Raw genomic sequence first — 12,287 nt, 5'->3', positions numbered from 1 at the left:
AAGAAGTATAAAACCCTAATGTCCAGCATTATTAACAAACTGTAATCTTCAGTGTCTTATCAGAAAATCTAAATTTGTGTGGTCAGTCAGGGTAAAAACATGAGGCAAAATCAGGGACATTCTGTAAAATTCTGGACAGTTGAGAGGTATGCCTCTTTCTCACCTCTAGAACATGGTAGCTTCTTTGATAAACTTATAACCCTTCAGAAAACAGACTCCTTACTATTTTTAGTCCGTTGCTTAGAATGTCCTTTAGGTGTAGAGGACACCTGCTTGAATAAAAATAAATATAAACTATAGTATAAAACTTGACAGATTTGTATCTCAAAGACACACACATCTATGGAATAATCTCCTCCTGTAATTTAAATTGAGCTCATTAATCAATACTTTCAGAAAGGCATTGTGTGACTACATGAGTAACTGTAATCTTCAACATAAAATCTATAACATCAGTCCCTTATTGGTTAATAGGCATTGGGCTTATTCACCACGTGAGTGCACCTATGAACCTATTGTTTCTGTTATCATAAGTATTGTCATCTTGATCCATTATAGCAAAAGTATTTAACTGTAAGATGGGGAGGAGGGTGTGAAAGTTGACTCTCAATGAAAAATGTGTCAGTGTTGCTTTGAGGGCATATTGTAAGTGCCATGTATCAGGTGTTTTACACAGTGTGCATATTTACTGCAGATTTTTCTGTTATGAAGAACCTGTTACTAACAGTTAGTGTGGGCATTGCTAAATATGTTATTGTTTCTTAGTGTGGGCATTGCTGAAGATGTTACTATTTGTGTGAGTGTTGCTGAAGATGTTACTATTTGTTAGTGTGGGCATTGCTGAAGATGTTACTATTTGTGTGAGTGTTGCTGAAGATGTCACTATTTGTTAGTGTGGGCATTGCTGAAGATTTTACTATTTGTATGAGTGTTGCTGAAGATATTATTATTTGTGTGAGTGTTGCTGAAGATGTTACTATTTGTTAGTGTGGGCACTGTTGAAGATTTTACTATTTGTGTGAGTGTTGCTGAAGATATATATATATGGGTCCCCTTCAGTCGATCAAACGTTTACAAGTTCGAACCACATATGGCCGAGGCTATATTTTCGAACTTGTAAAAGTTCGATCGGACTGAATGGAGATCTCCATACAGAGCGGAAAGGGAAGATTTCCCATTTCCACAATGTAGTGCGATCTCGGAGTTGGTATATTTAAGTAAGGGGGTATGGGGGAGCAGGGGGGCTCTAGATGTTTAGTTTTGTGTTTTTTTTTGTTTTATGTGTTTTTATTTCAGTGTTTGAACTTTTACGAGTTCGAACATGTGGTCTCGGCCATATCTGGTTCGAACTTGTAAAAGTTCGATCTACTGAAATAGAGCTATATATATATATATATATATATATATATATATATATATATATATATAAATATATATATATACAAATATATATATAATTAGCAGGGGATGTGGGGGTGCAAGGGGCTTGCTCCCCTGCAAAAACACTTGCTTTTGGTTCCATGGTTATCCTCAGAGCATGCTCACTATGTGTCAATGTTCCCTGTTTCAACATTTTCAACTTGATATTCTGCATGAAAACATTGTGCTTGTTTGATGTACTGCACCAGATCCATATTCATACAGTACATATATATATTTAGGGGGGTATAGGGGCCCACAGAGGTTTGTCCCCCTACAAAAACACTTACTTTTAGGGTGGATATAGGGGCCGGGGTGTTATTCCCCTCCAAAAACAGTTGCTTAAGTTAATTTTTGAAGTTTTTTTTTATTAGTTAGTGATCAAGCAGTGGATCTTGATCACCTGAGGTTCCATTTTTTATTTCGTATGCTAAGATAGTCATCTGAATGTACCTGCTTGGCATTAGTATTTATTAAGGGGAAAATAGAAGATGCCATGCTTGGAGGAAACCAGGGCTAAACAGAAAAGCAGTGGGCAGATTATATATAGAGAGCAAAGAAGTGGGTAGAGAATTGTCTACTTTAAGAGAGGACAAGGCAATGAAGTCAACTGTGCTGCTATCCACAATGCTTAGAAACTTGGCCAGAATGGCAGCTGTACCTCTGAAAAAGATCTTCAGTGAGTCACTCTTTTACAGGATGGGAAGATGCAAATGAAAACGACACAGGTGAATTCACTTAAAAACGGCAGACTAAATAGTTTTATTGCCTCCTTGTGTTATCATTAACAGAATTTACTGATTAACCCAGCCATTGGGGATGCACAAGCCAGTGCATTTCTTCCTGTCGGTCCTAAGCCAAGATAAATGGGGAGGGTTACATCAGGAAGGGCATCTGGTGTAAAACTGTTGCCAAATGACATATGCGGACAACAATACAGATTTCCATGCCAGATCATTCAAGGCCTGGGTTAACAACAACCACCACCAGTACTGTTAGCCAACAGGGTGCTGGTGGAAACTGGGCTACTGTTGGCTGAAGGAGGAGGAGAAAGTGAAGAAGAGGGGGAAGGCATGCCCAAAGGCAGGAAGAGAGGATGAAGGTTAGGAGTGTGGTAGTAAGGGTAGGAACTTTGAATGTTGGCAGTATGACTGGTATAGGGAGAGAGCTAGCAGATATGATAGACAGAAGGAAGGTTGATATATTGTGCGTGCAAGAGACCAGATGGAATGGGAGTAAGGCCAGGTGTATTGGAGGCAGGTAAAAATTGTTCTGTCATAGTGTGGATTGGAGGAGAAATGGGATGGGGGGTATCCTGAAGGAACAGTATGCCAAGAGTATTTGGGAGGTGAAAAGAGTGTCAGACAGAGTGTTGTTTATGCAGCTGGAAATTGATGGCATGATGATGAATGTTGTTAGTGCATATGCTCCATAAGTTGGGTGTGTGATGGATGAGAAAGAAAAAATTTTGGAGTGCGCTGGATGAAGTGGTGATGACTGTACCCAAGGGTGAGAGAATGGTAATTGGGAGTGGATTTCATTGGCCATGTTGGATGAGGAAATGATGGGTAGGTATGTTGTTAAGGAGAGGAATGCAGAATGTTAGATGTTAATGGATTTTGCAAAAGGATGGACATGGCTATGGTGAATACATACTTAAGAAGAGGGAGAAGCATAGGGTGACATACAAGAGTGGAGGAAGATGTACACGGGTGGATTATATCCTATGCAAGAGGGCCAGTCTGAAGGAGATTGGAGACTGTAAAATGGTGGTAGTGGAAAATGTAGTTAGGCAGCATAGGATGGTGGTCTTTAGGCTGACGTTGGTAATCAAGAAGAGGAGGAGGAGAGTGAGGGCAGTGTCAAGAATCAAATGGTGGAAGTTAAAAAAAAAAGGATGACTATAAGGTGGAGCTCAGGGAAGACTTAAGACAAGCACTGGGTGGCAGTGAAGAGTTACTGAGCTGTGTAATTACAGCAGAGCTGGTAAGGGAGACAGCTAGAAAAGTACTTGGTGTGACATCTGGACAGAGGAAGGAAGACAAGGAGACCTGCTGATGGAACAAGGAATTATAGGAGAGTATACAGAAAAAGAGGCTGGCAAAGAGGATTTGGAGATGAGGAGTATGGTAAAGAGAGAGGTAGCAAAGGCTAAGGATAAGGCATATGAAGAGTTGTATGAAAGGTTGGACACTAAGGAGGGAGGAAAGGACCTGTACTGAATGGCTAGACCGAGAGACCAAGCTGGGAAAGATGTGCAGCAGGTAAGGGTGATAAAGGATAATGAGGGAAATTAACTCACAAGCAAGAAGAGTGTGTTGAGCAGATGGAAAGAGTACTTTGAGGGGCTGATGAATGAAAAGACTGAGAGAGAGAGAAAAAGTTGGATGATGTGTGGATAGTGAATCAGGAAGTGCAGTGGATTAGCAAAGAGGAAGTAAGGACAGCTATGAAAAGGATGAAGAATGGAAAGGCTGTTGGTCCAGATGGCATACCTGTGGAAGCATGGAGGTGTTTAGGAGAGCTGGCAGCGGAGTTTTTATCCAGATTGTTTAATGAAATCTTGGAAAGTGGGAGGATGCCTGAGGAGTGAAGAAGAAGTGTTTTGGTACTGCTTTTTAAGAATAAGGGTGATGTGCAGAGCTGTAGTAACTACAGAGGGATACAACTGATCAGTCACAGCTTGAAGTTATGGGAAAGAGTAATGGAAGCTAGGTTAAGAAGAGAGGTGATTAGTGAGCAGCAGTATGGTTTCATGGCAGGAAAGAGCACTACAGATGAAATTTTGGTCTGAGGGTGTTGATGGAGAAGTATAGAGGGGGTCACAAGGAGTTGCTTTGTGGACTTAGAGAAAGCATATAATAGGGTGCCTAGAGAGGTGTTGTGGTATTGTATGAAGAAGTTGGGAGTGGCAGTGAAGTATGTAAGAGTAGTATAGGATTTGTATGAGGGTAGTGTGACATTGGTGAGGTCTGCGGTAGGACTGATGGATGTGTTCAAGGTGAGGTGGGATTACATCAAGGGTCAGCTCTGAGCACTTTCTTATTTGCAATGGTATAGGAGAGGTTAACAGATGAGATCAGACATGAGTCCTCATGGATGATGATGTTTGGGGGATGGTATTATGATCTGTGGTGATTGTAGGGAACAGGTTTAGGGAGACCCTGGAGAGGTGGAGATATGCTCTAGAGAGGAGGTGAATGAAGGTCAGCAGAGCTAAGACAGAATGTATGTGTGTGAATGAGAGGTAGGATAGAGGAATAGTGAGGATGCACAGAGTAGAGTTGGTGAAGGTGGATGAGTTTAAATACTTGGGATCAACAGTTCAGAGTAATGGTGAGTGTGGAAGAGAATTGAAGAAGAGAGTACAGGCAGCATGGTGCGGGTCGAGAAAAGAGTGTCAGGAGTGAATTGTGACAGATGGGAATGAAAGGGAAGGTCTACAAGAGGGTAGTGAGACCAGATATATTATATGGCTTGGGGACAGTGGCATTGATAAGACAGGAGCCAGAGCTGGAGGTGACAGAGTTAAAGATGTTAAGATTTGCATTGGGTGTGACAGGGAAGGACAGGATTAGGAATCAGTATATTAGAGGGTTAGCTCAGGTTGGACGGTTTGGAGACAAAGCCAGAGAGGCAAGATTGCATTTGTTTGGACATGTGCTGAGGAGGTATGCTGGGTATATTGGGAGAAGGATGCTAAGGATGGAGCTGCCTGGAAACAGGACAAGTGGAAGCCCTAAGATAAGGTTTATGGATGTGGTGAGAGAGGACATGGAGGTGGTTGATGTGACAGGACAAGATGTAGAGGACAAGAAGAAATAGAAACAGATGATCCGCTGTGGCAACCCCTAATGGAACAGCCAAAAGAAAAAAAAAGAAGCTTTCTTCTGTTATCATGCAAATGTAATATGACTACAAACCAGTTAGCTTGAGACCACTTGGGAGATCAGTTGCTTTCATGGAAGACAACTGCTTTCAGAAAAGCAACCAACATGGTATCATTGCTAGAGGGATCTGATTCAGATTTTGCAACTGGATCACAGGACAGCCAGACAAGTGAGTGCTGGTGTTCATGGACTATTGGACCTCATGAAAGCCTTCAGCATGGTTTTGTCTGGAAGGCTGGTTGGTAAAATGCCAGGGTGGGGGAGTGGACATGTCAGAAAATAGGGGACTGGAGGGAATCTTGGGAGAAAAAAAATAATACAGAGAGGGAGGGGGAGGGGGATGCTTTCATAGACAGGGGATGTGATCGGTGATGCTCCAAAGGGATCTGCTCTGAGGCCTGTGATTTTCAATGTCTTTGTTGCAGATATACCGGATGGAATGGGGAGCAGAATAACTCTTTGCAGATGACAGAGAGTTATAGGATGCACTGATGCTTTAGGAGAAGAGCCTTAGGAGTAAATTTGAATGGCTGGCCTATTGATAAGTGAGATGGTTATGGTTGAGTGTAGTGAAATGAAAATATTACACCTGTATCTATAGAGTCTGGGTGCAGTCTGTAACTTGGGAAATGGCACTATAGATGATTAAACAGGAAGAAAACATGGGAGTGATTGTGAAGACTGGTAGAGATAGGTGAAGGCTGCCAGCCTAGCCAGATAGAATTGTGCAGATAATTATATCATTTGTAAAAATGAATGTTGAACTTAAAACAATGTGGCAACATTGCCATCTGCTATAAAGAAAGCCAATTCAAGCATTTCTTGTTGGTGCTTTGAAATTAAAATTATTTCATCACTGCCTTTGATGTTTTACAAGTTGGTGCCAGTCCGGCTAGATGAAGGCTTCCTGCCTATTGTTTTAAGGCTAAAGTTAATGACCAGAATTTACACATGGAATGTCCTTTATTGCTCTAAGTGTAACAGAATGTAAACGCAGTTTCTGTCAGCCTGGGAATACCAGGGAAGTGTAAAAGATGATGTAATATTTAGCAGGGCTACAGTTTCAAGTTAAACAGTGAGAACCAGAGATTATTAAACATTTCTGTCTGGACATCCAACTCAGAACTACCTTATGCTCTCCTTATGTAAGCAGTATGTTAGAACTGTGTTTTCTTTTAGAAGTAGCCGGTAATTATAAAGATTAGACTAAGTGTTTTTCTGTGATGTCAGAACTGTACTACTGATTTATTTTAAGTATTTATGTGTGATCTCTGAACTCTTTTGACTAGCACTGTGTAGTAGAAAGTATTGTCTTGTGGTTTTAATTATTTATTTTAAATATTTTAAAACCTTTTAACTGTGGTTGGTATGTGTAGGGATAAGTTAAGCTCTAGCGTACATTACATATTTATAGAGTTTATTGTACAAAACCACTCTAATAAGCCTTGACTGATTAGTCACACTTACCAATTGGATAATAATATTGCACAGTAATAATTGGACACCCTTTTAAGGGCCTTTGGATAGCTGATAATATTAGCTGGGTGGTGGCAGTAATTACTACCATATAGTCTGGGTAAAGGGGGCACAGCTGGACAACCTGTGCCAGCCTTCCCCAGAAGTGTTTGTGTGGTTGTGTAAACTCTTATCTCAAAGTGTGTGTGTGTGTGTCAGCTACTTGGGCAGGACATGAAGCACTACTTGGACAGAGAGGGTGCTGGACATTTTAGCTTGCCCACTAGGCTGAGATTTGGACCCTATAGCTGTGCCAGTAGGGAGTCTTACTGGTGACCTGGGGAGCAAGTGAGTGACCAGCCCCAGACTGACTGTGATCTCTGTGTGCTCTTAAGGGAAATTGCACTTTACTGTGTGTATTTGTTATCCTTTCCTCTCATATGAGACACCCTCTCTGGTGTTAGTGGTGAGGACTGAGGCTCCTTGATTGCTAGGCTAGGGCATGGGTGTCACATATTACCACACCAAGACTGGATTTTCTATGAAAAATACAAGAAGGCAGTAGTAGTATCAAGTGGGAAACTTGGGTGTAACATTATGGACAAATATTCCAAAAGTGAGGAAGTGATATTCCCACTATACAGGCCTCAGTGATACCATGCTGCAAGTGCTTTATGCAGTTCTGAAAGCCAGTTTAAGAAGTGATGCTAGGCTAATGGCAAAAATCCAGAGAAAGGTCACCAGGGCAGGCAGAAGTGTGGATGGGAACAGTTTGGCCAGCTGTTTTGGTGGAGTGAGATACAGCTATGACTACAGGTTACACATGTTCAGTTAGTGGATCGACACCTATTAGAGCTGGCATGGGGGAGATAAAGAGGCTTTGATTGCTCACCTCTTTTCAGGGAATGTTGGGGTGAAATGCTGGTGGTTGGTAAGCCTGTGTCTGTATCCCTGGTGAAGATGGAAATTCAGGATCCTAGCTGGCAAAGGAGCTCTTGCCACCAGGGGGGATGCCCTTAGATCATACCTCATTGCACACAATAGCTTGTAAATGGTACACTTCCTCTTATGTTTAAGCAACTCTGATGGATCCCTGACCTTCTCACCTCCCATGGCACTTACATCACCAGTGATAAATAGGACTGACAAGTCCAACCAGTAAGTAAAACTGGCAACATAACAGAAATACACAAACTGAGGGTGAGTAAGGTTTCATGGGGTATATGGTGCTGCTGCTGTGTAAGCAGCTGCACACATCCCAAACTGCTGCTACCATTACATGGCAAAAAGAAAAGTAGTACAGAGAATAAACAATTTCCAGCAGAGATTGGGGGGGGGGGGGCATTATATGGATTCACAAGATAATGCTGTGGAATTGAGGAACCTTGGGGGTTGGCATATTGGCATATTGGTTAAAGTGTTTACCTCACAGACAAAAAGGTACAGGATTTGATAATCACCAAGGAAAATTGGCTGGACTTAAAATGACACACATGAGCAGCTAGCCTAGTTCTAACCTATGAACCTGTCAAGCATGTGCAGGCAGGTGGGTTAGGAAGGGGAGGCTACTGCTAGAATATGTAAGGCAAACATACTCTGTAAATATGAGAAAGCTCTTTAGCACAAACAGCACAATGGATGAATGGAATAGACTACCAGAGAAAGCAATAGCAGTTTTTGAGATGGATGAAAAAGGAGTAAGGAGGTGAGGTACAAAGAAAGAGATAAAGAATTATAAATTCATTGGAGTGGTAGACTAGGAAGTCAGAATGTCTTTTACTGATGGACAAAGAAAAGGAAATAAAGTCTCAGTGTGTGGTAATACAGTCCTAAATATGTAATAGAAAGAACAGCTTTCATTAACAGGGAAACATTATTCGTGAAATACAAACAAATGACTGGTGCTGTAAGGCTTACTCCTGACTCATTGTTTTCTGTAAATTAATTTAGGATTGTCACCTCACATGAAGAGTTCTCGATTTTGGTACTTGGCTACAGAGACTTCTGTGTGGAGTCTGCATGTCTTCATTGTGGGGAACGTGTTGATATCTCAATATTTTCCCTCACAAAGTCAAAAACTCATAAAATGTTTCATGGAAAACAATTTTAGTAAAATTCAGAGTAAATCTTTTTTTGCAGGGGGCAAGCCTCCTGCACCCCCCCCCCCCATGAGTAAGGACACCCTCTTCTACACCTCCTGAACTTAAATATACCTACCCCAAGGTTGTACAGCAGTGGAGAAAAGGGAATTCTCCACTGTATGCAAATGTGCTTTTGGCAAAACATTTTCACTGAAATGTCATTTGCTGAAACTGCCTTCACTCAACCAACAGACTCCCCTCTCTGTATTTGCATAGGTTTATCTAGGTGCTTCAGTTTTCTCTCAGATGTCAAAGACATGCAGTAGATGGATCGGGGACTCTGCACTTTCTATGGGGATGAATGCATGCATGTATGATATGGAAGAAAGACCCAGCAACCTCTTTCTGTTTCCCTTCTTTGCTGTGTAAATTCCACAGATAGTAGTGACAGTCAACAGACTCACTCCAAGAGTTGATTGCAATGAGAGAAAGAGAGAATTTCTCAAAAAGGAAAATGAATAATAAAGTGTATTAAGACACACGTAATTAAGAGATATAATGCCAAGAATAGAAAAGGACAAAAATCAGAAAGGCATAACCAGGACTTCTCCAGCATTTATAGGCAAATGTAATGGACAAGTATTCGAAAAGGCCATCTTCTAAGATGTTGCTTTGATGATGTTCCTTATGTTTAGAAGTCATTTTAAAACAGAAAAAAGGTGTACAAATGATGAGAACAGATATGACAGAATAGAGGAGTAGCTAGGGCATTTGGAGCCCAGACTGAGACTCATTTTTGGCACCCCCCCCAAAAAAAAAAACAATTATTGAACAATGGTGAGGAAGAAATGTCTTGATAGCTTTACACAAAAACTTAACAGATCATGAGGCTCAAAAACATGTCCAAGCAGAAGTTTTATTAAAAGGCAAGCACATTTTCAGAGTAAATCTTTTAACTGTCATGTGATTTATAACCAAACATAATACAACTCATCTTTAGCAATTTAAAGAAACCACACAGATATTTAAAATAAAATAGAATTCTGCACAGTCCACATCTCTTTGCAGGTACAGTCCAAATGCTAACAGCAGCATAATAAATTCTACTAATATGAGCTTGGTAAATATGAACTACAACATAGAAATAAATGTGGCTGCGGCACAGAGAGAAAAATCATTACCCAGTGGAGAAGCAGCTAAAATATGCATTCTTAACCGTCAGTATTTCATTCACACACACACACACACACACACACACACACACACACACACACACATATATATATATATATATGTGTGTGTGTGTGTATGTATATATATATATATATATACACACACACACATACACATATATATTATATATATATATATATATAATGTGTGTGCGTGTGTGTATATATATATATATATATATATGTGTGTGTGTGTGTGTGTGTGTGTATATATATATATATATATATATATATATATATATATATATAGTTTACTATTAAAACCACAAAATTAAAATAAAAATTAAAATGTTTTTGACTCATATTAATGAGGCCAGTATGTCGAATGTCATGCTGACGAATGCTAATTTGGTATTGTTCAACATCATTTTCCCTTGTACCTTTTGCAACAGTGCAATAAGTGTCCACTTACCTACCTGCTTTTCAGCAGTACGAACGCACGAATTTCAGTACTGCACAATGCTGAAATTCACATTTTTGCGAAGGGAGGAAGCCCCTTGCACACCCCACACCCCCTGCAAATTATATATTCCAACTCCAAGATCAGACTACAGTGAGGAAAAGGGTAAATTTCCTGATCCATACTGCACCACGATCTCCATTCATAACATTTACCACTTATAAGTGAATAAACAGTGGTGTTCACTGGAAAGGACACTCACAGAATTGAAGGTCAACAATACGAGAATCAGCCAACTGATATTTGACATGCCTGCTTTTCGCCGAACCTTCATTCTGCATTTTGATAGTAAACTATATATATATATATATATATATATATATATATATATATATATATTTATTTATTTATAAACACTCTTCACAAAAATTTGTACCTGAAGTTTACATCCTACTGACATCTCCTTGTAACACGTTTTAATAGTTAGTGCTAGTTCAGTGAACACTAGATCATCTACACAGTAATGTGTGGTTTATTGTCTGCTAATAACATGTCCCAGTGGTATAATAAGATACTAGACACTTACACTGAGTGTGTTGACTGTTTAGCAACAGGAGTTTGCTGAACTAGATAATAGAGGCTGTACCTCAGAGTGCAGTATTTCAGTTACAAAATGACCCCCCCTAACCAAACAAATAAATAAACTTAAATACAAAGTGTAAGCAAGTAAGCAACAGAAGAATTCAAAAATTATTGGAAAAATATGCCCCTTGATTAAATTGCTTCTGACAGTATAAGCCATACTGGGTTTATCTCATAAGCACAAGGTACAGGATTTTATTCTTACTTTTGGGATTGGAAGTTTGGCTTAGCTTAAAATAGCTGTCAAGGGTAGATAGCCTAATACTAGCTTATGAACTTTGACACACACAACTCTTTTTTTTTTTTCCTACACAAAACAGAGCATGATAGCTGCATGTCCACTTCACATGCTGCTCATGAATAAAGGAAGTGCCTGAGCTAAAATTAGCTTAATTTTAATTATAACACACATTTGGTATAAACCCAGTAATAATCCTAAATATCAAATCCAGGAATGCTTTGTATACTGCATTACATATACCTGTCATATTTTATGATACTTTTCAGCTACTTGTCCAAAGGAAGAAAACATGTTTTCAAATCCTATACCAGTCTGTCTCTGACAAACAGTATAATACTCTGGGAAGCACAGTTTGTTATACTGCAAATTTGCTGTAATTGTGATTATTTCAAATTGCTCTAATGGAGACAACCAGAAGTCTTTGAAAAATACAGAATACAGTGAGGCCTTGTTTTGATTGATTTTTTTTGTCATTGGCAGCACTAGTGGTGGAAAGTAATAGAACATTCAAAAGGGGAATTGTTCAAACCAAGTTAGAGACGCCACCCAGAGTCATTTCTGATAATAATATGAAGTGAATCAGTACAACAAAAAAAAAATTATCAATAATTGATAATCAATAACTGATAAATGGTGACGTGATGAACTGCTGCAGGCAGGAATGGAAGACTGTGGGCATCTTCAGAAATAGCTTAATTCAAACTGACTGAGCCAAACACTGAATATTGAAGACAAAGCAGCAAATTAAACAGCTGCACAAACAAGCCAAACAAAAAGAAGAGTTATGCCACAGAAAACAAAAAAATAAAAGTTTACAGAGAACTAGGCAGTCACCTCACTCATGATGGTTCATGGGTAAATACTAGGCTAACTACCCTGAAGTACCAGTTTAAACCTACCCAATATCAAACCCTGTACCTTGTATCT

The sequence above is a fragment of the Protopterus annectens genome, chromosome 15.part0, assembly GCF_019279795.1.
Source record: "Protopterus annectens isolate FY-2018-M chromosome 15.part0, PAN1.0, whole genome shotgun sequence".
Classification (NCBI taxonomy): domain Eukaryota; kingdom Metazoa; phylum Chordata; order Ceratodontiformes; family Protopteridae; genus Protopterus; species Protopterus annectens.
Note: the sequence above shows the minus strand (reverse complement) of the source record.